Genomic DNA, 23,396 nt, shown 5'->3' on the forward strand with positions numbered 1-23,396 from the left:
CCGGAGGCCCGGGGCAGCGGCTGGGATTCTCAGCGGCGGCCGGTGAGTCGGGGCAATCCAGTGTTCCTTCCTCTCTACCTGTCTGTGAGTCTGTCCCGCCCGCGCCGTGGCCGCTTCCGGCGTGCGCTGGTGTTAGGCTGGGAAACCAGCAGGGAGCCGGGATACCGAGGGCATCGCTTTCACATCTGGTGTCCAACGGACCGAAGGGGACATAAAGCAAGCCAGGAGTGGGGCGGGCGGCATGACCGGGACTCACAGCTCCACCATTTGTGCCCACCACTTTTCAGGGTGGGGCTGCGCGGCCACATTGCACCCTCCGAGCTATTGACAGAGCCATTCTGGGCGCGTATAGCATTTTTCCATCTGAGAACAAGCCGCACTTGGCTACCGCGCCCCTCGCGTCGTGGACTGGTACCAGGGCCGCACATGGGTGCATCGCACAGCTCTGCCGTGGCATCGCCTGCCCGGTGCCCTCCTCTTAATGGAGGACATTGTTAGTGGGGCGCCAACCTGGAAATCTGGTTATTGACTTTTTTGTTTGTTGGCAGTGAACAGCTGAAACGTTTACAAGGTTTTTTGTTTTTAGTTTTCCTCCCTTTCTCCTTGAAACTAAGTGGCTTGACACAGACAAGTATCAGACGTGAGGACGAGTGGATCTGGCCAATCGTTTTTTCGTTATGAATTATTATACTCTATCCCCCTCCGACTTTGGGAGGCATGTGTTTCATCTTATAAATAGAAAGTAGCATATTTTTTGGCAGGATCTCCTTTATACTGTGCAGTCTAGGAGAGGTCAGTTTAAAAATAAATATGCACTTGAATGTTACATTACCGAGAGCCAGGCTGTGGCTGGGACAAGCTGCGTGGACAGCAGCATCAAAGCCGGGAGCGCAGCTGCGTTGAAAGGAGTAAAAGCCCCAGAGTGCAGTCCGGGCTGACAGTCAAGTAATTACATTTTGTTTAAAAAAAAAAAAAAAAGTGAGCGAATTAAAATGAGGAATGTCAGGAGGGTATTGCAACATGAATCTTTCCAGCCCTGGCGTCTTTAGAGGAGTGGGCTGCTGGTGTGTGCTGAGGGTATAGGGGGACTCTAGGGAGGTAACTGATGAATGCGTTAGGAAGACAAAGATTCCGTCCCCATCTCCCAGATCTTAGTTCTCACAATATCCAAGAGTTTCTGGGGAGTACTCCCGTTTAAAAAGAACAAAAATCAGGAGAGCAGCAGATGTCTGTATTTTAATAGCAAAGCCAGTCTTAGGGACTTCCTCTTAACATCACAGGGAGAAAAAAGACTCGCCAGGAACCAGGGATGATGCCCCAAAGGTATCCCTAGGAGGATTTAAACGACCCCTGTAGTGTTCTAACTTACACAAGGGCTTTCGTCTTAAAACCAGGAAAAATGTACCTTCTCTTCTTTTCTGGACAGTTCCAGAAGTCTATTCTTTCATACCCCCTGCAATTTGTGTGAGTTCTTGTTGGTAGTTAATAAGCTACACAGGTAGGTGTGTGATGCATACCCTTTTCAGAATAGATTTAGACACTCAGAAATAAGGTGGAGTAGTTGTGAATTATTTAGCATTTTCATGTATCATGAAATACATGATAAAGGCCGTTTATATAGTCAAGGAATGGTGGAAAGTTCTTCATAAAGTCTCCCAAATAATGTGGGTTTCCCAGTGGGCCTCACCCATTGAATAAGACAGCACCAGCCTCTGGGTTCACAGATAAGAACTTTAGAGGAGAAATTGGGAAGCATTTCTGGATCCATGGCAGTTTCTGTTTTCCAGTGGTATCATCTGCTAGAGATTTACATGATGAAGTCTATGATTAGAACGTGGTGCTGAGGCTGTGGCAGCAGCTACAGGCTTGAAATAAGATGAGCTCCTCTTTCCCTCAATCTGAGCAGTGAAATTGTTTCGCATATCTCTATGGAACAAGTAAAAGCAGCTAGAGTAATACGTGTTGCACACTTTTTGCTTGTTATTGTACATTTAAGTGTGGTGCAAGATGAGTAATACAAAGCCGTAACAATGACTGCAGAAGGGCTCACGTGAGTTCATTTGCCCTGTCTGCGCTCCAGCCTTTCCTTTAATGTGGTGTTTTGTTTTATGTCCAACATGCTCACGAAAGCTGTGCTTTTTTACATATAAAGTTCCTGGTATTCAACAGTGTTGGGGATAAAATTGCTTTAACCTGTATCACCCAAAGATTTTTTTTTTTTAACCAGGCCATAGATTTTTCACAAATTCTTTGCCCATTAACTGTAACATTTATCCAGTGGGTGAAATATAATTCATAACCTAAAAACCTCCAAGAAGACTGCTCTGATTGCATTATTATTATTAAGATTCTTGCTTTCAGTCTGATTTTATCTAGGCCTCATTTCAGTATATCCGTATCCAGTCTCATTTCTTACTAACCAGAATCCTGTGAACCTGTTTTTCTTTTTATTGATTGAATGAGCAATCTATTTTTAAATGCAGTATGTTTGCTAGAGGACAAGGATAGCCATTTGAAAGTACTGGATTCAGACAGCCACAAAATCTCGTGTGCCTCACCAAGCCACAGAAGACCAAGAATTTTCCTAATATATTGCGTTGTTCATTACTTTGGATGTTAAAAGCACTTCCTAAGTGGAGCCTGTCCTATGTGTCAAGCACTCTTCTCAGCCTTTTGATTATCTTATCTGTTTCTAGCAATCATCTTATGAAAGAACCGTTCGTATCCCCATTTTGCTGGTGTAGAGACTGAGGACAGACCGGTTGTATAACTTACCCAAAGTTGTAACAATAAGAAAAACCTAAACATTCATGTGCAGTTTAACAGCACAATATGTGCAGGCATGAGTGGCTAATCCTAGGTGAAAGTCAGCAGCTCTTTGGGTTAAGGGGATGGGAAAAAAAAAAACAAAACACAACTTTGAACTTCTGAAGCCTCCGAGTCAGGCTGCCTGGGCACATGTCCTAGTTTTGGCGCTTAACACCTTGTGACTTTGGGCAAGTTACCTCGCCTTTACCTCAGTTTATCCTTTGTAAAATGGGGATAATATTATTTCCCTGAAGATTAAAGTAGAGTCAAAAAAGATTATGTACTCAGAACAGTAGAACAGTGCCTGGCCCAGAGTAGCCACAATAAAAGGTTGAGGTTTCAATGTTGCTTTTGTTTTTTTCCTAGGTACTTAATACTGGTTCTGTCATGTAATATTCATAACTATTCTTTGAGAGAGACAGTACAGTGGTCCCCTCTTATCCGTGGTTTTTCTTTCCGGGGTTTCAGTTACCCATAGTCAACCATGGTCTGAAACTAGGTGAATACGGGACATTTTAAGAGAGAGAAAGAGACCATATCCATATAATTTTTATTACATTGTTATAATTGTTCTATTGTTAATCTCTTACTGTGCCTACTTTACAAATTAAACTTTATCACAGGTATGTATGTATGAAAAAAAAAATAGTATATATGGGGTTCAGTACTGTCCAAGGTTCAGACACCCACTGGGGGTCTTGGAACATATCCTTTGAGGATAAGGCAGACTATTATATTGCTCTTCTTTTCCAGATGAGAACACAGGCTCAGAAAGGTTTAGTAATGTGGCCAAGGTCACACGGCTAAATAGCAGAAGCAGGGTTTGAACTCAGGTCTTTTTGACCTTATGCTAAATACCATACCCCCACCAACAGGGAGGAGGGGCAGAGAAGTTGTTAAATCTGATTTTTGTTATGACTTTTGGCCTCTGGCAAGGAAATAATTTCGTATCACCCTGTATCTCACAGTTGAAGATGACAGCAATTGCCAGCCTTGAGGAACAATATGTAAATTATTTTATTATTAAAGATGATTCAATCCCACATATATGGCATGAAAGTGGATCTAGCATGAACACTGCTAGGGTTAACATAAGCAGTTTATGCCGTAAACGAAGAGATTTACTAGGTGAAAATGTGGGACTCTATGGTGAGAAAGCAAGCCAAGACACAGCCAGGGACAAGGACTTCCGGGGGCTGGGGATGAAGTGAAGCTCTAGCGTAGACCGTGCGCTTGCTTCAAAATTCTGGAGAGCCAGGGGTTGCAGAGTCCAGTAACCACTTCTGGACAATCCCTTCCTTGAAGGCAGGCAGCACACTACCTTGACCTTCAGTCCCGGCACTCACTGGGCGTTAGTCCATGTTTGTTGATGTTGCTGCAAGAACTCAGCCGAAGAGGAGCTCCAGGTAAGGTGAACAGAAAGGCACTGGGCTCTGTCCATGGCAGAAGTCAAGCCCTGTTACAGCTCGGCATGTGCCGTGGGGCCCTGCTAGATAAGAAACACAGAACAAGGAAACCTTTGAAACCTAGAGGGGTGCCCCGGAAAACCCAGAGGGCCTGCCTTGGCCTCCACTGCTTTGATGCTCTGGGTGTGTGATTAGCTGTGGGGATCAGCTCCAGAGACTTCTCAGACTGCAACAGGGTTCTGGAAAGGACAGCCCGAAGTAACTCAGGTAACCTCAAAGCCAAGGGTTACAGCCTTGGAGCTGTCCAATTCCATTTGAAATCTTCTCCTGTCCCCACCCCTTAAAGGCTGCAAAACAAAACAATACCCCACAAACCAGAATAAGTAGCCATGTAGTTCTAAAGCAATAGTCAGGTACATTTCTTTCCTTAAAAAAAGCTTTCATTGGCCTCGATATACTTCAGTGCCAAGTTTCATCAGAGTCACATCATGATGGACTGAATTTGACAATACCTCTGGTAGAAAAGCAGTTTTCAAATTTTAACCCTACAGTTTTATAATACAAAGCATGATATTAATATTTAAAAGATTACTATTTCTAAATAGCCAAGTAAACTGTGTGAAAGCTGACGAGTTCCAAATTAGTCCTTACTACTTGCCTAAGTCATGAATTAAAAGAATTCTAGAATCCCGAATTTAAAACTTTTTTAAAAGGATTTTCAGTGGATTGGGTTTTATTTCCATATTGGATAAAATTAATAGCCGCCTAGCCTTCGGCCCTTTGTTAAGCCATATTGCAGAGGTCACACACCTGCAATTAGATAACAGGGCACCGCCTAAAGTGTACCTCGAGCCATGAATGGCATAAAAGTATTCTGTGGGACCCCAGTTTGATGAAGGTCCCTTTCTGCAGGACTTTTCAGAATATTTAAAAAGCCAGTGTATACAGTGGATCTCCACAGGGAGGTAGTGTCCAGAGTTTCTCAAATAGTTTTGCCCACTGAGCAGCTGCAGGACTAGCCTGGTAGGAAACACACTCTGGGAAACGCAGGACAGAAGCTACATAACCACAGTATGCCCTACAGAGCCGAAACAACCCAGGGACATTTTAGTTAGAGAACCACAGGCGTTACAGAAAGAGAGCCATGAGGATGTACCAGGAGATCCTGGTGAACACTGATAAAACTAATGGAGAATTAAGTGAGGGCAATCAAAAGGGGTGTCTGTGTGTGTGTCTGTGTGTGTGTGTGTGTGTGTGTGTATAGGAATAGAGATTTAAAAAAATACAGATTCTGGTCTTAGCTCTGACCCAAATTGTATAACCTTGACCTCTTAGGGTTTTCTTGTTCTCATCCCTAAAACATGGCATTTGGCAGGAGATGATCTCAGATAATCTCTGACTCTAGAATCAGTGAGCCAGGATCAGTGGCACCTATTAGCATAGCTGTCTTACTACTAATAATGTGAGACTCTGGATTGAAAAGCAGACCCGTGCAGATCTCTGGCAGAGCAGCCTGAGCAAGCGTGGAAGGCAGGGAACTTCAAAGTCAGGCCTGTATTTAGACAGCTTCCACATTTGGGAATCCGTCATGTTCTGGTGACAACCTGAAGGTCCTATTTGTAGACACGTCATGCCAATGATAGATCGTTGTCATGAGTTTAGTTGAAAAAGAACTTTTCTGTCCAAATACATCATAATCATTTAGGCTACATATATTTTTTAAAATAAGCAGAGGCATTTTTGGTGAAATGTGGCCTTGCCATTCAGAATGTGTTTGATTTCTCAACCTTTGTATTTATTTTTTTAAACTTTTGTTTTGCCAAGGGTCAGTTCAGACTTAAAACATTGATTTTAACACAGTGGGAGATGAGGCTCTAAGCCTTTGGCTGACTGGCTGGTTAGTCACAAAACAAATCCTTCCCCTTCTTTGGGCAGGCTCCATCCCATCACCTGTGAAAAAAAAATGGCAGAGTGGGAAGGATGGGGATGGGAAGGGAGGCCAGAGAAGTGTGTAGATGTTCTCTAGGCCCTCTCCTGGCCCTAAACTGTGATTCTGTTCCTCTTTTTTCTTCTATCACAGGCATTTCCGTAGTGTCTTGTACCTTCTCCTATTGTAACACTTATTACATTTAGATTATCATATATATATATATATGGGAGTTTATTAAGGAGTGTTGACTCACATGATCATAAGGTGAAATCCCATAATAGGTCTAACTTTTAGGTATGGGGCTACATGTGCAGGTTTGTTATATAGCTAAACTCATGTCACAGGGTTTTGATGTACAGATTATTTCATCACCCAGGTACTAAGCACAGTACCTGATCATTATTCTTTCTGATCCTCTCCCTTCTCCCGCTCTTCTCCCACCAGTAGGCCCCAGTGTCTGTCGTTCCCCTCTTTGTGTCCATTTGTTCTCATTTAGCTCCCACTTACAAGTGAGCATGTGCGGTATTTGGTTTTCTGCTCCTGTGTCAGTTTGCTAAGGATAATGACCTCCAACTCCATCCATGTTCCTGATTGACACAAGTGGCTGCCTAATTGGACTACTGGCTCCTCCAGGGTAGGGACTGAATCTCATTTATCTTGTCATTCATCTTTTCTGCAATAGGACTTAATGACAAAGTAGGCAGTATAGCCCTTGCTATACTACCTGATTCTTTCTGCAGCATATCTCTTGAAGTTGTTGGCAGGTCAGAAATCTTTGTCACTTACCTTGCTGTGTTAGTCAGGGTTCTCTAGAGGGACAGGACTAATAGGGTAGATGTATATATCAAGGGGAGTTTATTAAGGAGTGTTGACTCACGTGATCATAAGGTGAAATCCCATAACAGGCCGTCTGTAAGCTGAGGAGCAAGGAAGTTAGTCCAAGTCCCAAAACCTCAAAAGTAGGGAAGCCAACAGTGCAGCCTTCAGTGTGTGACCAAAGGCCTGAGGAGCCTCCTGGCAACCCACCACTGGTGTAAGTCCAAGAGCCAAAAACTGAAGAACTTGGAGTCTGATGTGTGAGGGCAGGAAGCATCCAGCACGGGAGAAAGATGAAGGCCAGAAAAGTCTCAGCAAGTCTAGTCCTTCCGCGTTCCTCTGCCTGCTTTTATCCTAGCCATGCTGGCAGCTGATTAGATGGTGCCCACCCAGGTTGAGGATGGGTCTGTGTCTCCCAGTTCACCGACTCAAATGTTAATCTCCTTTGGCAACACCCTCAGAGACACACCAAGGATCAATACTTCGCATCCTTCCATCTAGTTGACGCTCAGTATTAACCATCACACTAGTTTATTTTTAAGTCCTGCTGTAGTAAAGTTACTCCTTCCCAGGCTACAGAACATTCAAATGCAAGGGGAATCACCCCCAGTCATTTGGTTGTGGTGATAGAGGTCGTCATCTGAGGGCCCTGTGGAAATAGGTCAAGTCCCTACTGGAACCTTCTCAAGATCTCATCGGAGACATTGGCAACCTCCACCAATGCTTTCTCATGCCCTGGGAGTGACTGAGGCAACTTGGCACCCATGTGTCCACTTAGAGCACAGAGTAAGGGTCCTTGTGTTTCCTAGTGCTGCCTAGACCTCTCGCCAGCCATTAATGAATGAATAAACGTGAGCCATTTATTTATTTGTTATATTAGCGTCAGTCTCTCCACAGTGGAGTGCATCATTGCTGCAGCCTTAACATCTAGAATAGTGCCTGGCACGTAGTAGGCCCTCCGTGGATGTTTGTTGTTGAATACATGAGGGACCAGCCAGGGGCTAGGGAGGCACATAGAAGGCTTTCTTTTTTTTTTGGAGACGGAGTCTCGTTCTGTCGCCCAGGCTGGAGTGCAGTGGCACGATCTCAGCTCACTTCAAACTCCACCTCCCGGGTTCACACCATTCTCCTGCCTCAGTCTCCTGAGTAGCTGGGACTACAGGCGCCCGCCACCACACCCGGCTAATTTTTTGTATTTTTTTAGTAGAGACGGGGTTTCACCATGTTAGCCAGGATGGTCTCGATCTCCTGACCTCGTGATCCGCCCGCCTCAGCCTCCCTAGGTGCTGGGATTACAGGTGTGAGCCACCGCGCCTAACTGAAAGGCTTTCTAAAGCCGGCTTCTCATGGGTTGAACCAGCGAGAGGCATGTGGCTCACTCTATGCATGTCACAGCACCAACTGGAGCCTGTTTTCTTGCTCTCAGATGGCTTCAGAATGAAATGTCTTCCAAGAGAGTGTTGATTTTTGGCCTTCTATTAAGTTTAGCGAAAGTTTATGCTGGTGATGGGGCTTTGTTTTGTATTCCCTGTGGGCTCACCCGGGAATGGTGGTGCTTTACTTGCCAGCCTGGGAGAGCGAGCTTCAGAGAGATGTCTCTCAGGGCGGTGCAGGGAGTAAAGCAGGGACTTCTTTCAAATTCCGTTCCTTTCTCAGAGTGGGGAATTAAACTGTTGGACCCAGAACATTTGGGAGTTTTTCACACTATATTTAAAACAATCAGTTGAGGCAGCCAGATCCCAAGGTCTAAAAGGAGTAAGGTTAGAAGGAATCCCCACCATGAGCTTCCTGCTCATCTTCTTCCTTATGCAGCTGTAGCTTTTTGGAGTAATTAATAATAAACATTACCCCTTCCATTGATTTGGGCTCATTGCCTGCCAGGTGCTTTGCCAAGCACTTTATGCTCATTGTCACCTAAGAAGACTCCCACCATTGCTGTTTGCACTTCATAGATGGGGAAACTGAAGCTCCCAAAGGGAGTCACTAGCATGGCTCAGGACCCTTAATTGAATACCAGGAAGGATGGGAAAGGATGATGAAAATTGTATTCGCTGGTAAAACGTATTTTGATTTTAAGGGTAGACTTACTTTCATTAAAAATACTACTTTTTTTTTTCTTTTTTGGAAACTTCCTAGAAGCTAGATGTTTCTGCAAATAGAATGACAGAGCCCTACCATTTGACAGATGGAAGGGACCTTATCTCAGCCCCAGTCTCATTCTGACATGATAAAACCAAGGCCTTAATTGTTTAAGTGACACAGAGTATGAATCTTCCTCCTAGGCCCAGTTCTCTGTCAAACTTTTTTAGGCCAAAGAAAAGAAAATCTTAAGCCTGAAATATAAGCAGATAATAACATAATTTCTTTGGTTAGAAAGGAGAGAGATTGGCCCTACTTATCAACTATTTAGGAAAATAACAATATGCCCTTTTGTTTTTTCTCTTCTCTCACACATCACCAATTCCGGTGGGGTCTATCCAGAGACCTTCAGATGGCTATGAGTTTTTCAGCCACCTCCTCGTGCTGTCAGCTCCCAGTAGCCTTGCCATCCAGTTTATAAACACCAGCAGCCAGAGCCTGCCCCATTCTGCGCAAATGGAATTATTGAGTTAATTTTAACCCAAAAGCAGGACTTTCTGTTTATCATCATTCAGTTCATTCCTGTGGACTTCATCCAGCCCCAGCTCTTGGTCCAGGTAATTCTGGACCCCAGTTAGCCATCGGCACATTGAGGCTCCCTCTGGGTCTCCAGTTTAGATTGGTAAGTGCATCTTCTGTGTCTTCCACGTCACTTGCCCTATCAATAAGATCCCTTTAAGACTTGGCTAAGATTGGCAGATTACAAGTAATCGACCCTTCTAGCAACTGTGTCATGTGTGTAAGCAAGTGAGGTGCCAGTGAACTTTTTATCAGTGCCGAATGAGCATATATCTCTTAAGTGTTCAAAACCCAGACCTTTACTGAAGATAGATGTGATAGTAGTCACCAAGTAATTGTCTCTTGCTTTTGGAAAATCAAATCATTTGCCTGTGTGTGTGTATATATACACTCACACTATATATATATATATACACACACACACACTGTATACACACACTATATATAATATACATACATACATATACATAAATACATACTACTCCCTATAGTTTTTCAAAAGGTTTTCATAAATGGTTTCATGATCAAAAGGAGACAAGTGATTTCAGGACCTTAGGCTCTCCTTACTCATCAGGCCTGGCAATCTGGACTCCCATATGGTATGAAGTCCCTTCCAGTGATTACTGCTCCACTCTGGCCTTCCATTTCCCTTTGACAGGGTTAGTTGTGCCGACTCCCTAACCCTACACCCTCCAGATCCCATCACTTCCAGGTCTTGCCACTTTGAGGTTCATTCCATTTACTTTACTTTTTTTTTTTTTTTTTAATCTTAAGGTAGAGGCAAAATAGAAGTTGAATAAATCAGAGAAGGTAATATTCCCCCCTGTTGGTCTCAGCTTCCTTTAAAAAGTAAAACCAAATGAACTTAAAATGAACTTTAAATGGAAGTAAAAGGATTTTCCTCTTAAAATCATCCATAAGGTAAAGTAAGTAGGTTACCAGAGAATTTAGGAGAAAAAAATGTTACATTGTTTGTATTTATTTATGTCTTAAGGTCAGGGGCTACTATAAGAGATCCCAAGTTGGTATTAAAACACCGCTTTTATCTGACCTATATAGTAGTTGTTGTAATTTTCCCAGCTCAGGGACGTCTCATTTGTTCCCAAGGCTGGAATAGCCCCAACTGGAGATAACCAATGCATGTAGATGTGAATGAGAAGATAGTCCCAGCCCTATGTCCCATGGACAGGGGAATTAACCTCTCATCAAGCTGGTGGTAGGAATCCCTTCCAATTGTGGAGACTGTCCACAGGATCAATAGGAACCATTTTATTAATGAGTGATACAGGCGGAATTTAAGGAGAAAATAGAAGTGTTTATTTTGGCAATTAGAATAGTTTCCCCTCCACCCTGTATTTCAGTAGACAGTCTGGTTTCTCATTTGGGGAAAAGATACTGCCTTGTGTTTACATAGCACTGTAGATTTTCACACTCAGCTCTGACAACCTGTGGTTATTATAAAGTTTGGAATGATTATCTCCATTTTACATGAAGGTAACTGGTACCCAGTGTATCAGGGCTTCTGCGTCTTACAGGACTGGCTCATAGTTTTGGCCCAGCTCTTTCCCCTCTAAGGCCAGGAACAGCAGTGAGTTAGCTGTTTGCTTGGCCCATACAATCGGTGTTTCATTTAGTTTGGTTTGGCAAATGTTTTGATAGGTTTATTTTTCCCCACGTATCTGATCTGTGCCAGTTACATATTGATCTTCCAAACAACCCTTTCCTGTAGACAGTCCATTATAGTTTCTTGAAGTTCCCTTGTACATTTTAGGCCAAATGAGCCAAGTTCTCCATTAACACATCTCATTTTGAAACAAGAAAAGAGCAAGTTCATTGTGGCTCCAGGGCCTCTTTCCTTAAGTTTGATTTAAGTAGAATCAGTGAGTTTGAATTCAGGGGACCGTATTGTCTAATTTTCCTTGAGTCTTACCTAAGACACTGTTTGCACATTGCAGTCAGGGATAGGAGTCGTATCACTTTCAAACAGCATGTCCACAAATATTTGCCTTAAAATCTATATTTTTTATCTGTATATTTGCCAAAGATCTGTATGGTCCTGTAGAATTACTCTGGCTTGCACTGATACACTGTTAAACTATTACCCTGCATGGATAGAGGAAGGTTAAAATGGCTTACAGATGGAAAAATGAAAGATAGCCTTTGCCACAAGAAAAGGAGACAGCTTCTTGTTACATGTTTGTTTTCTTCTGTAAGAATCATAGATTCCAGCTTGCATTTTCAGCAGAGCGGGCAGGGTTGAAGAGGAAGAGGCACAGCAATGTCTTTCAAGCTTTCTCATTTATTTATCCATTCAACTTTTCAGTATCTGCTATGAACAAGATCTCCGTTCTCTCTCCCAGATTATAGCCTGGTTGGGGAAGAGTTAAATAAGTAGTGATAACAATCCAGTGTGATAGTTGCTAGGTTTGAGGTGTACACAGGATGCCATGGGGAACTGGCAGGAGATTCAGCTGCAAGTGTAGCAGGCCCCCCAGATTGCTGAGGTGGGCTTCACAAGCTATTTATCTTATCTCCAGGCTGTAGGGGCAGGCCTGCCCTTAAAACCCTTGAAAGGGTTTTAAAGCAGAGAGTGATAAGGTTACATGAGGATTCTAGGTACCTCACTCTGGTATAGATTGGAAGATAAGGGGGAGGGACCAAGGAGGCAAGGAGGTAGGTAAAGGGCAAATGTCCTTGTGCAGGAGAAAGATCATGGGGGCCAGGAATAAGGCTGATGGAGCAGGGATGATGAATGAGGAGAGACAGTCCAGACAGACCGATAGAACTATAGGACTTGATGTAGCGAGGCAGGCGGGGAGAAGGGATGATAGCTAGGTTTTGGAATTGAGTGACTTCTGCCATTTACCAAGAAAGCATAGTGTGCGAGGCAGATGCCTGGGGCAGGCAGGGGGAAGAAAAATGGCAAATCCCGTCTGGGACAAGGTTTATGACTATCTGAGGGAAGCAAAGTAGAGAAGTCTGGAATATAAGGGAAGGAAAAGGCCAATGCTTCTCAAACTCTCTGGGAGGGGCCACTGTCTTTTTGTTTCCATTTCCAATCCATTGTACAGTACTACTGTGCACAAGGAATACAGAGCTTGGGCCACACACAACCCCCATGCAAGCTCAACAGCATACAGCTCCCAAACTTGTCAATAGCCTGTTGAGTAAGAAAAAATCTATTGGTCACATGTTTGATATTATGGCAATGTCAAAAAGATCTTGCTTTCAGCTTCTGTATTTATCTCATCATGGACTGCATGAACCCACTTTGAGTAGCACTGGTCTGGACTTAAGTAGATGCATATGGGTTGAAGGTACTGATTATCCGTAGAGGTGATATGTGATTGCCGGGGGAATTGTTGAGGAGCAGGGGATGGGCAGCAGCCATCCAACCCTATGAAAATGCCAACATTTGAGACAGGGGTTCAAACTTCTTCTGTAAGGGCTCAGTTAATATTTTGGCTTTGAGAGCCACATACAGTCTCTGTCACAGACTACTCAACTCTGACCTGATAGAGCAAAAAAAGCACCTTTACTGGGATTTCTCAACTTCAGCACTACTGAGATTTGAGGCCAGATAATTCTTTGTTCTGGGGAGTTGTCCTGTGCACTGTAGGATGTTGAGCAGCATTCCTGGCTTCTACCCCCTAGATGCCAGGAGCACACCACTCCCAGTCATGAAAATCAGCAATATTTCCAGACATTGCGAAATATTGTGTAGGGAACAAAAATCACCCTCAGTTGAGAACCCCACTGAGCTGTAGACAGTACATAAATGAATAGGCATAGGTGTGTTCTAATAAAACTTTATCTATAAAAACAGGCGCAGGGGGCCAGATTTGGCCTACCTGTAGCTTGTAGACCCTTGACTTAAGGGATGGTCAGAAAGAAAACTAGAAGAGCTTATTCAGTAAAATTTGAGGGCCTTCTGTGTCCCCAGCTCAAGACGAGGCTCTGTAAGTGACTCAGCATAAAGAGGAGGGGAGTTTTCTCAACAGTAGCACTTTTATAGCCCTTTTGCTTACCTTATTCTTTTTGAGCTCACCACCCACCTGGAAATAGCAGGCATTAAAACCACAAAACAGGAAAACAACAAATCACGTAATACAAGCCCTCCACAACCCCTAAGAAACCCCCTAAGCAAAGCAGTAGCAAGGCTGGATTACGTGAGGTGCATTGGAGTAGACTTCCTCCAGGAAGGAAACGAGTCTGGAGTCTGGAGCAGGTCTCAGAGGATGTTGTGAATAGAGGCTGATGGTAAGAAGGTGGGAGAGCTTTCCATGTAGGGAACACAAGGTTCTTAGTTTCAGGTTAGGAGGGAAATGCAGTGTCAGTTAGGAAGCTCGGGAGCTATTGTCCCAGTGAAAGCTGTGATTGTTCACTGTTGCATGCAATGGGCTTCCTCTGGGAAAAGAATGAACAGCACTTAACACGATTTTCTAAGAACAGGATGTTTTTCTCCTCGAGGATCAGGGGGTCTTTGTTACTTTACAATTCTAATCTTTATTTATTTATTATTATACTTTAAGTTCTAGGGTACATGTGCACAACGTGTAGGTTTGTTACATATGTATACATGTGCCATGTTGGTGTGCTGCATCCATTAACTCGGTATACACCCAAAGAATTCTAATCTTTTGACGTTTACAACAAAGTCAAATCCCTTTTGAGATTCTTTTTGACAAGAGCAAAAATACTGAAAAGTCCTAGTGAGTTTGAGATGGAAGGACCGTGTCTAGGACCCTTTCTACTCATTCTTGGCTTCTGACATGGTCAGGTTATCATCTCCACCTCTCTTCAGTGCTGAGCTCTTGGTGTGTCATTTCCTCTTGGTGCTGTCAGACTTCAAGATACATAGTCTTCAGGTTGGCAGTCCTCGAGTTATCAAATCGGCAGTGGCTACAGAATGCAGCTGTGGCTGGAATCCTAGCTCCTCCACATTTTGGGTGATTGACCAGAGACACAGGCTTCATCTAACACTGCTTCCTAAGAGGCATGCGCCGAGCATTACATGCCTGTCTGGCCCACAGAAAGCACTCATGCTAGCTATTACTCTTTACAGGTGTAAATTCTTTAGAGAACAAAGCCTTTCAGATTTGTCAGTTTCCAGAGAGCCTCTATAGACATGCTCTAGGGTTTGGCTCCCTGGAGCAAGTCAACCTGGCTCTCATGATGGAAAGTCTAGCAGGCGTTATGGATTTAACACTTGTGAATTTAAAGTTTCCTGTGGGCCATGTGTTGTGGCAGGCAAAAAGATGAATAAGCTCATGCTCACAGAAGAGCTTTCAGCCTAGTTAGAGGGAAATCATTCAGCAAATATATTTGTACTAACACGTATACAAATAACACAAGGATGTTGGCAGTGGAAGTAGGTTGAGAGTAGAATGACCACCAGATTCCACATATAGCCAGTGCTGGTATCATACAGAAAAGCCATGTTTCAGCCCATCCAAGGAACATGGATTATTGTAGACAGCCCTAGCAGGGTGACAGAATAGCATGGAAGTCCTGTATTTGTCCCTTTACCCCATCAGAGAACTAGAATATTCAAGGGGCCTAAACTTGAGAATGTGGCATAAAGGCAAATGGCTAGGAACTTTGCTCTCCAAGGTAGTGTGGGTCAAATGACCATAATCTGAATTTCTGGACATTGTCAGCTTATTATTTGGGATCATTTGAAATTACCATTACCAGAACTGGAGTACTGCATCGAATAATTGCTGACTTAAATATTAATAGTTATTTTGTGAGCAACTTAAGCACGTTCCTTGCTTTTGAGCAGAGATTAGAATGAATATCCTGGCAGAATATTGCTGAAAACTTCAGAGTCAAGTTCTTTTCCTGTATTGATATTGTCCTTGCAGCATCACAGACCAAGTCAGATCCATTAGTTATGGAAGCACGTGAGCAGTTCACAGCAATGGCCTTATCAGAGATTCACATGTGTGAAACTAGAGTGCCTGCCTGGGTGCTTCTGACCAGCCCTGGTGCCATGCAAAACGCATCCTGATAAATGAAGCAGGCATGAGAAGACTTGCCCTCCTCCTGCCTTGTTGTAACTGCCAGAGATCAATGTCCATGTTGAGTCTTCCCCAGTAACTCATTTTTATAGGAAAAAAGGCCCTAATGGCCTCTGTTCAAAAGTGCAGACTTGGTACTATGTGAGGTGGACCTTCTGTCTTCCAATTTTGCTTCTAAAAGATCTTTCAAATTAGATCCCATAAAAGTGAGACGTGTACACAAATTAGCACTGAGTCTCACATATGGTATTTGTGGGTCTGTATATAATCAGGGTTGTAAAAGAACAATGAATTCAAGCTGTAGCTGAATCACAAACAAAAAGTCCCTTTAAAATCATGGAAGGTGAGATGTATCAGACTTTAAATGGGTCTGTAAAATACCGCCTGCTCGGTCTGGCTAAGTTCATTTGCATAACGGAGCTCAGCAGCTGGGGAGCCAGCTAATAGTTTCATAGTCTGAAGCTTAGAGCTATGTCCTCAGTTTAGATGATATGGGGAGAGGGTAAGAATCTAAAAATAGAAAAGGCATCTTCTTATCTTCTCAAATGGGTGGAGTTAAACAGACTGAAAATATGAAAAACATCCCCTTCGGGATGCTGGTTACTGGGTGCTTCTGGTTACACTGATTTTCGCCTTAGAAATTAAACATTGAACTTAAATGAAAATCTAACACTATGGGGTTTTTTCCCCCTTTGATTTTAAAATTATTCGGAGAAGCACTCCTACAGAGGTTTCTGAAAGGATTGATGTGAGCGCCCATGCTGCAGAAATATTTTAGTGTCTCTGATCCCAAAGATTGGCTGGTCATTTCTAAATTAGTAAGAAGACAGCCATGTTCAAACAGAAAGCCTTTTCAAGGGAAAGTCTGTGTGCGTTTTTCTATGGGAAAGTGACTTGGGACCATAAGGAAATTGGCAGTGATCATGTTCCCATATAGGAAACTCAGAGTAAATGGGAACGTGAACACCTCCCTTCACGCACTGTCGGGGAGGTGCAGGGTATCCGCCTTCTCCTCTGTGAGAGCCTCATCCCATGGCCATACTTGCTGTCCCCTCCCCACCACAGCCCATTCCATCTTTTGAGAAACCTGAGTTGTTACTTAGAGGAGCCAAAATCTGTTTCCTTGTAGTTTCTGCTTAGCTCTAGGGCCTCGCAGAACAAGTTAATTTCTTTTTCATTACAATTAAATGAATCCTTCAGATCCTTTAAGATTAGTTTTATTTCTATGAGTTTTCTTTAAGCTGCTCTATTCCTTCAGCCTCTTCTCACATGTCCCAACCGAGCTCCTTCACTTCCTCCCATTTGTCCTGCTCTGAACATGCGGGGACATGTTCCAGGTAGCCTTTATCCCTTCTAAATGTGGAGCCCAGGATCATGTTCTGGGCGCTTGGCACAGTGGAATGATCTTCTGGTTGGTAGCAGAGAGACATAGCCCACAGATGGTTGGGGGTAGGGAAGTGGCGGAGGGTACTTGGCCGAGTCGTCATGCTCCCCAGGACTCTTGGTTCCAACATGCAGGAGTCGTCACTGGATACTCCGGCATGGGGCTCAGATGGTGCAGTGGTGCCGTGGCTGGCTGCATCGATGCGACTGTGCTGAGGCAAAGCGAAAAGTGATCAGAAGCTGGAATGTCCTTGAAGGATGTGACAACCAAGCCAGAAAGGGGAAGTCGGATGCAGGCTCACTTCCTGCAAGGAGGAGAAAAGAACAGAGCCTCAGGTCCCTGGGGACAGTAGCACCCCTCACCCCACCTGCCCCTGTTTTTATACGTGTGTGTTTTAAATTAACACTGCAACCTGTTTTGCAGGATGCAAATTTTTTTTATTCTTTCTCTCCACTATCTCTCCACTAAGAATTAATCTAAAAACAATTAGTAGGCAAACCAAACATTCCTTTAAAATAAATGGAATTTTTAAAATATCCCAACCCCTTTGTTCTTTTCAGAGTCCTGTAAGTTGCCAGTGCATCAACTCTAAGTAACTTAGGAACTGATTTTTCTGTCTCATTTTTTATAACCCCTTGATTTTCTCCTCCTCCTGGCTGCTGCCCTGTTTTGGTATTTTCAGCATCATTCTGTTTGCCAAAAGGATGGTAAGAAATGAAGCAAAGCACCGCTTCAGTTTTTCTCTTAACTGAATTATTACTGCTGTGATTATTTCTATTATTATCACCGTCATTTACACTTCAGTCAGTCACAAGAAACTAGCTCTCTTCCTTATCAAAACCATGGCCATAGCTTCCTCTCAGGTCCTTTTGTGTATTGAAACCCTTGGATTTCTCAGAAAACCTGTAAAGGAGCATGTCCGTTCTCAGCAGCATTGTGCCCACCTGTCTGCTTGCCACGTGTTCTCTCTGACCTGCCACATGACTGACTGGCAAGCTGAACACTTGTTGGCAAATCTTTTCTTCTAGTGCCCCAGGAACTAGAGCATTTTTTAAAGGAATCTAATTTCCGAGATGAATATTATATCCAACATCATCTACGAAAGGAAAAAGGAGCAAACCATGATCCAAGAACTAGGAGAACGTTTGTGGAACTAGAAAGAAACCAGGAATAATTGTGGAAAGTTCAAATTTCAGGGTCAAGGTTTTTGAGGAAGGGCTACCTATAAGAACCTTTCTGTCTGTCTTTTAAGATTTAGGTAAGAGAGTGGGTGTAGAGAAATGCAAGAAAACTAGAGAGTCAGGCATGGTGAGGCTCATCTGTAATCCTAGCTACTCGGAAGGCTGAGGCAGGAGGATCACTTGAGGCCAGGAGTTCAAGACCAGCCTGGGCAACATGGCAAGACCTTGTTCTAAAAAAATTTTTTTTTTAATTAGCTGGGAATGGTGTTGTGCACCTGTAGTCTCAGCTACTTAGGATGCTGGGGCAGGAGGATAGCTTGAGCCCAGGGGTTCGGCACTGCAGTGAGCTGTGATCGTGCCACTGTACTCCAGCCTGGATGACCAAGTGACTTGACCCTTGGTTGCAGGAAAGAGGTTCAAGACGAGGACAGACAGACACAAGTGAGTGTGCCCAGCACCCTCGGATGGCTCAGTACCCACAGGTTAATGCTGGTGTTAGAGTTTTAACTGAGACAGAAAGCTAAAATTCTCTCATCTGGGTTGTGGAGCACCCAGGAGGACCCACTCCCTAGTTGTAGTCTGGTAATTCTCTTCCAGCCTGTAAGCCCTTCCTGTTTAGCTCTTCCTTTTCTCTTTTCCCAACATCCCTTCCTCCAAGCAGGTCCTTCCTTCTGGGCAGAAGGCAAAGCCCTGGGCTTCCCCTGACTCATGCTGACTGTTCTGATGTGTTGGTCATTCACCAGCTGTCTCCTGGAACCCAGGTGTCGTCTTAAAATGATGAGGAGGGAGGCCGGGCATGGTGGCTCACACTTGTAATCCCAGCACTTTGGGAGGCTGAGGTGAGTGGATCACAAGGTCAGGAGATCGAGATCATCCTGGCTAACACAGTGAAACCCTGTCTCTACTAAAAGATACAAAAAATTAGTTGGGCGTGGTGGCGAGTCCCTGTAGTCCCAGCTACTCGGGAGGCTGAGGCGGGAGAATGGCGTGAACCTGGGACGCAGAGCTTGCAGTGAGCCAAGATTGCATCACTGCACTCCAGACTAGGCGATAGAGTGAGAATCCATCTCAAAAAAAAAAAAAGGAGGAGGGATAGGATTTCATGTCATGGCATTTAGGCCCATTCCATCATCAAAGGTTATCTGTGTGTCACTAGTCACCCTTGCACAAGAAGCTGTCCTCATGGGCCCAGGCGATTCCACCTGCCTGTACTTCCCTTCTCGCTCATGCGCTGACCTGCAGCTTCTCCTGCATCCTCTCCCACCTGTTGGATTTTCTCACTTTCCCTTCTGACTACGAATGTTTCTCTTCTGAGATCTCTTCCCTTTTACAAAGTACAGATCCGTGCTGCCTCTTTGGTGAAAGCCTGTTCACAGAAGGAAAAAGTTATCTGTTCCATAGCCAAGCTCAGGGGAGACATGGCTCAGGCCTTTTGTGAAGTCTTCATATACCCACACACTGCCATTGCAGACGCTGCTTTTGGACACATTTTCGTGATGTTTGTGTTATGATCAGTAACTCATAGTAGTAGGCTTTTCAGGACCTAACAGCCACGTATAAAATTGGCTCTCCAAGAAAGCCTAATCTGAGCCCTGCATACACATTTGTGATTTTTTAAAAAATAGCCAGTTCATTCACATGATTTGAAAATCCAAAATCATAAAAGGATAGTGAAAAATTTCTTTGCCACCCTGTTCCCCCCTCCATCTACTTCCCCTCTCTGGGCAGTCACTATTATTGTGTTTCCAGAAATACTTTATAGATAAGCCAGTACAAATATAAATACACGCATTTGCCCCTCCTTTTTTTTTCCTTTGATGATGTACATCTTTGAGCTCTTCTCGGATGAGCACATTAAGCGCTTCTTCATTCTTTGTTAGATCTGAATAGTATTCATTTGTGTGGATGCACTTAATTGAACCAGTCCTCTATAGGTGGACAATTAGGTTGTTTCCCACTCTTGACTGTTATAAACTGTGCTGGTTTGAACAGCCTTGTTATTTCTTACATATGAAATAACAAGTTGAGTTGGGTAAATCCCTGTAAGTGCCGTCTGAGGTCAGAGGGCATATGATTTGCAGTTTTGATAGATATTGCCCCACTGCCTCTACTGAGTTTGGACCTGTTCGTACTTCAACTGTCAGTGTATGCAGGGCCTATTTCCCATCCTCATCAGCCCAGCACATTGCCACACATTTGTGTTTTAAACAGGCTTTGGAACGCACCCCTTTCATAATTTGGGAGCAGACAGAATTCCCAGAAGAGTACTCGTTAAATGTCACGTCAAGACCTCAAAGCTCAGAGCCCAGCCATGTGGCTTCGTGCTTGGTAGCCATGCAGCCTTGGCAGTGGCCGGACATCAGTTCTTCAGTAGTGATCCATTTGTAAAATGGGGATAGTAACAGTAACAGCTTCCTGGTTTCCTCAGCTAGTCCATGTCAGGGGTTGGAACAATGCTCGGTACATAGAGAAGTCCTCAACAAATACTGACTTGTATTAGGTGCTGCTGGTACCCAGGAGATGTTCATACCCTCTCCAGGAGCAGCCACTTCTTGCCAGGGAAGAAACTCTCCCATTACGTTTCTGCATAAGTAATTGGCAAAGATTCTGAAAGAGCGATGAACCCAGGAAGCAGAAGGGAAAACTGATCAAGTTGCATGGACTTAGCCCAGAATGTTCAGAAAGGAGAGGAGGAAGTGGTCAGTTCAAGAAATTATGGGCATTGGATTATGAGCATTGGATTGCCTCTCCTGGGATCAAGCATGTTTGCCCCTGAGCTGGGGAGGAAAGAGAACAGATGCAGTAGAGGGACTAGATCAGAGCTGCCAGATACTTTCCCAGCAGCACAAACGTCAACATACCTACAGTTGTAAAACTGACATTTTGCCCAAAACTCTTTGTTTTAACTTTCAAAGTATTTGGGAGCTCTTAGGATTGGCACATAGTACAAATTCAGTTCAAATTATTTTTTTCTACAGTCTTAGAAGCCTATGCCCCATCATGCAGTAAATATGATGTAAATATTTGTAGAAAGAAAGCAAAATGCCTCTGAAGGTATCTTCTCGAGTATCTCCCACTCACCAGAATCCCACTACAGCTTAGGTAGCCTCCCCACCAACCCTTTTCTTACCTTTTTATTTTTTGCTGCTTCCCTCCAACCTTTGCCTCCATGCCACTGACATGAAGCCCAACTTCAAGACGCGCGAGCCTCTGGTTGAGGCCCCTGGTGCTAGTGCCTGTGGCTGGGCAAGGACTGGCCAAAGGCTGGGGCTTGACCAGCATCTTGCTCCCTGGTAGGTGCCCAGCCAGGAAGCCTGCAGGCTGGGCCCTTCTCCCCTGCACCCTCAGAGAACAGCATGCATTTCCTCCCCCTTTGCTCTTCCTCCTCACTGTCCCAAATCCTTAAAGGGTGGATGTGAATGATCCAGTCAGAGTGGCAGGGACTCTGGCTACATTTTCATGGGGTTTTTTTGAGACAGGGCCTTGCTAGGCTGTAATGCAGTGGTACAATCATAGCTCTCCACAGACTTGAATTCCTTTGAATTCCTGGGCTCACCCAGCCCTCCCACCTCAGCCTCCCAAGTAGCTAACACTACAGGTGTGTGTTACCATGCTCAGCTAATTTTTTAAGAAAGCTTTTGTTGAGATGAGGTCTCATTATGTTTCCCAGGCTGGTTTCAAACTCCTGGGCTCAGACAATCCTCCTGCTTCAGCCTTCTGAGTAGCTGGGACTACTGGCGGGTGCCCCCATGCCCGGCTACTTTTTTTCATAGACACAGGGTCTTGCTGCATTGCCCAGGCTGACCTCAAACTCCAGGCCTTAAGTGATCAATTTTTTTTTTTTTTTTTTTTTAAATAATTGGAACACCCTACCCTGGGACCTGGCCTTGCATAACCCTGCCTCCATCAGCTGACCCCAGGCAGTCCTGGCATGCCTGGACTTGTGGTGGACAAACTGTATCTTTCCACGGCAGCTGCCTTCCTGGCCATGTGTGCTGAGAACACCACTCCTGTGGGCAGCTGTTCCTCAGGCCACCCAGCTGCTCCTCAGGCAGTCAGCCACACTCTGCCCAGAGGGCAGGAAGGCTACCTCTGAACAGCAGGGGTCCTAGGCCAGGACTAGGTATTGTATACTCATACAGGAAGGAAGTTCTGATATTTTAACAGGAAGAACGTGAGCTTTAACTTTTGTTACCACAACAAGACCCAAATTAGAGCTAAAACTATGAGAGCGAGTGTCAGGACCCATGATCATGTCATTGTTGGCAGCTCCATGGTCAGCCCGCTCTGCATGAATGCAAACCTCCTGGTACTTCCTCTGCCTCCTCCCCACACCCAAAGCCAGAGTGGGACTGGCTGTCTCCCGTGCATTGTTCTCAGGCTTCTCAGGCCTGGGTTGCTGGCCAGCATGCTGACATGCTGAGCTAGCTGCTTCCCAAACTGAGTTAGCTGTTACTGAGTCAGTGGGTGGTGGAGCACAGTTCTTGTCACCTGCCACTGGTAAATGAATTTAAAACTCTTGCTGAAAGGAAAGAAATATGGGGCAGATGCAGACAGCCTCCAGCTGCTACAAAGCAAATGTGGCTCCCTTCAAAACACAAGCTAACCCACCCAGCCCTTGGAATATTTATTTGCAGGCTCTGCAGCCAGGGGGAGGAGCTCCTTAGGGAAGAGGTCATGGTAGAGCCATTTGGGGAGTTCCTGCAGTGGGGAAGGGTTTAGCTTCTCTATGCCAGCATCGGAGGTGGAGGATTATTTTCAAAAGATAAGAGCATCTCATCAGCAAAAGAGGACATTACATCCCCAATGCCTTCTTATAGCTCACACCCTCCTAATCTTACCATCTAGTATGTGCAGGGAGGATGTGTTAGCTTTCTACACTGGTAACAAATGACCACAAACTTGAGGGCTTACAACATTTACCATCTCACAGGTTCTGTGGGTCAGGAATCTGGGCAGGGCTGAGTTCCAGCATCTCACTGAGTTGTGATTCAGTGTGAGCCAGGGTGATGGTCTCATCAGAGGCTCAACTGGGGAAAAGATCCACTTCCAAGCTCCCCGACATTGTTTTCAGATTTCATTTCCATAGGCCCTCACACAGTGTAACTGCTCACCTCCCCGCAGCCAGCAAGTCTTCTCCCTTGTCAGCTCAGATGGAATCTCCTATAATGTAACCTAATCAGGGAGTGA

General features: G+C 44.4%; 1 protein-coding gene across 5 annotated transcripts in view; it reads left to right on the forward strand.

The window, feature by feature from the left end:
- The window catches only part of CDC42EP3 (CDC42 effector protein (Rho GTPase binding) 3), an 86,753-nt gene that overhangs the window by 60,186 nt on the left and 3,171 nt on the right, over positions 1 to 23,396 (forward strand). For 2 of the 5 annotated variants that reach the window (XM_011935959.1, XM_011935964.1), the window contains exon 1: positions 1 to 42. The exons of the other annotated variants lie outside the window; for them this stretch is intronic. The gene's annotated coding sequence lies outside the window, so the exon portion shown is untranslated. The remainder of the gene's footprint in view (positions 43 to 23,396) is intronic. 5 annotated transcript variants of the gene reach the window in all.

This window comes from Colobus angolensis, unplaced genomic scaffold (assembly GCF_000951035.1).
Source record: "Colobus angolensis palliatus isolate OR3802 unplaced genomic scaffold, Cang.pa_1.0 Scaffold15, whole genome shotgun sequence".
Lineage (NCBI taxonomy): Eukaryota > Metazoa > Chordata > Mammalia > Primates > Cercopithecidae > Colobus > Colobus angolensis.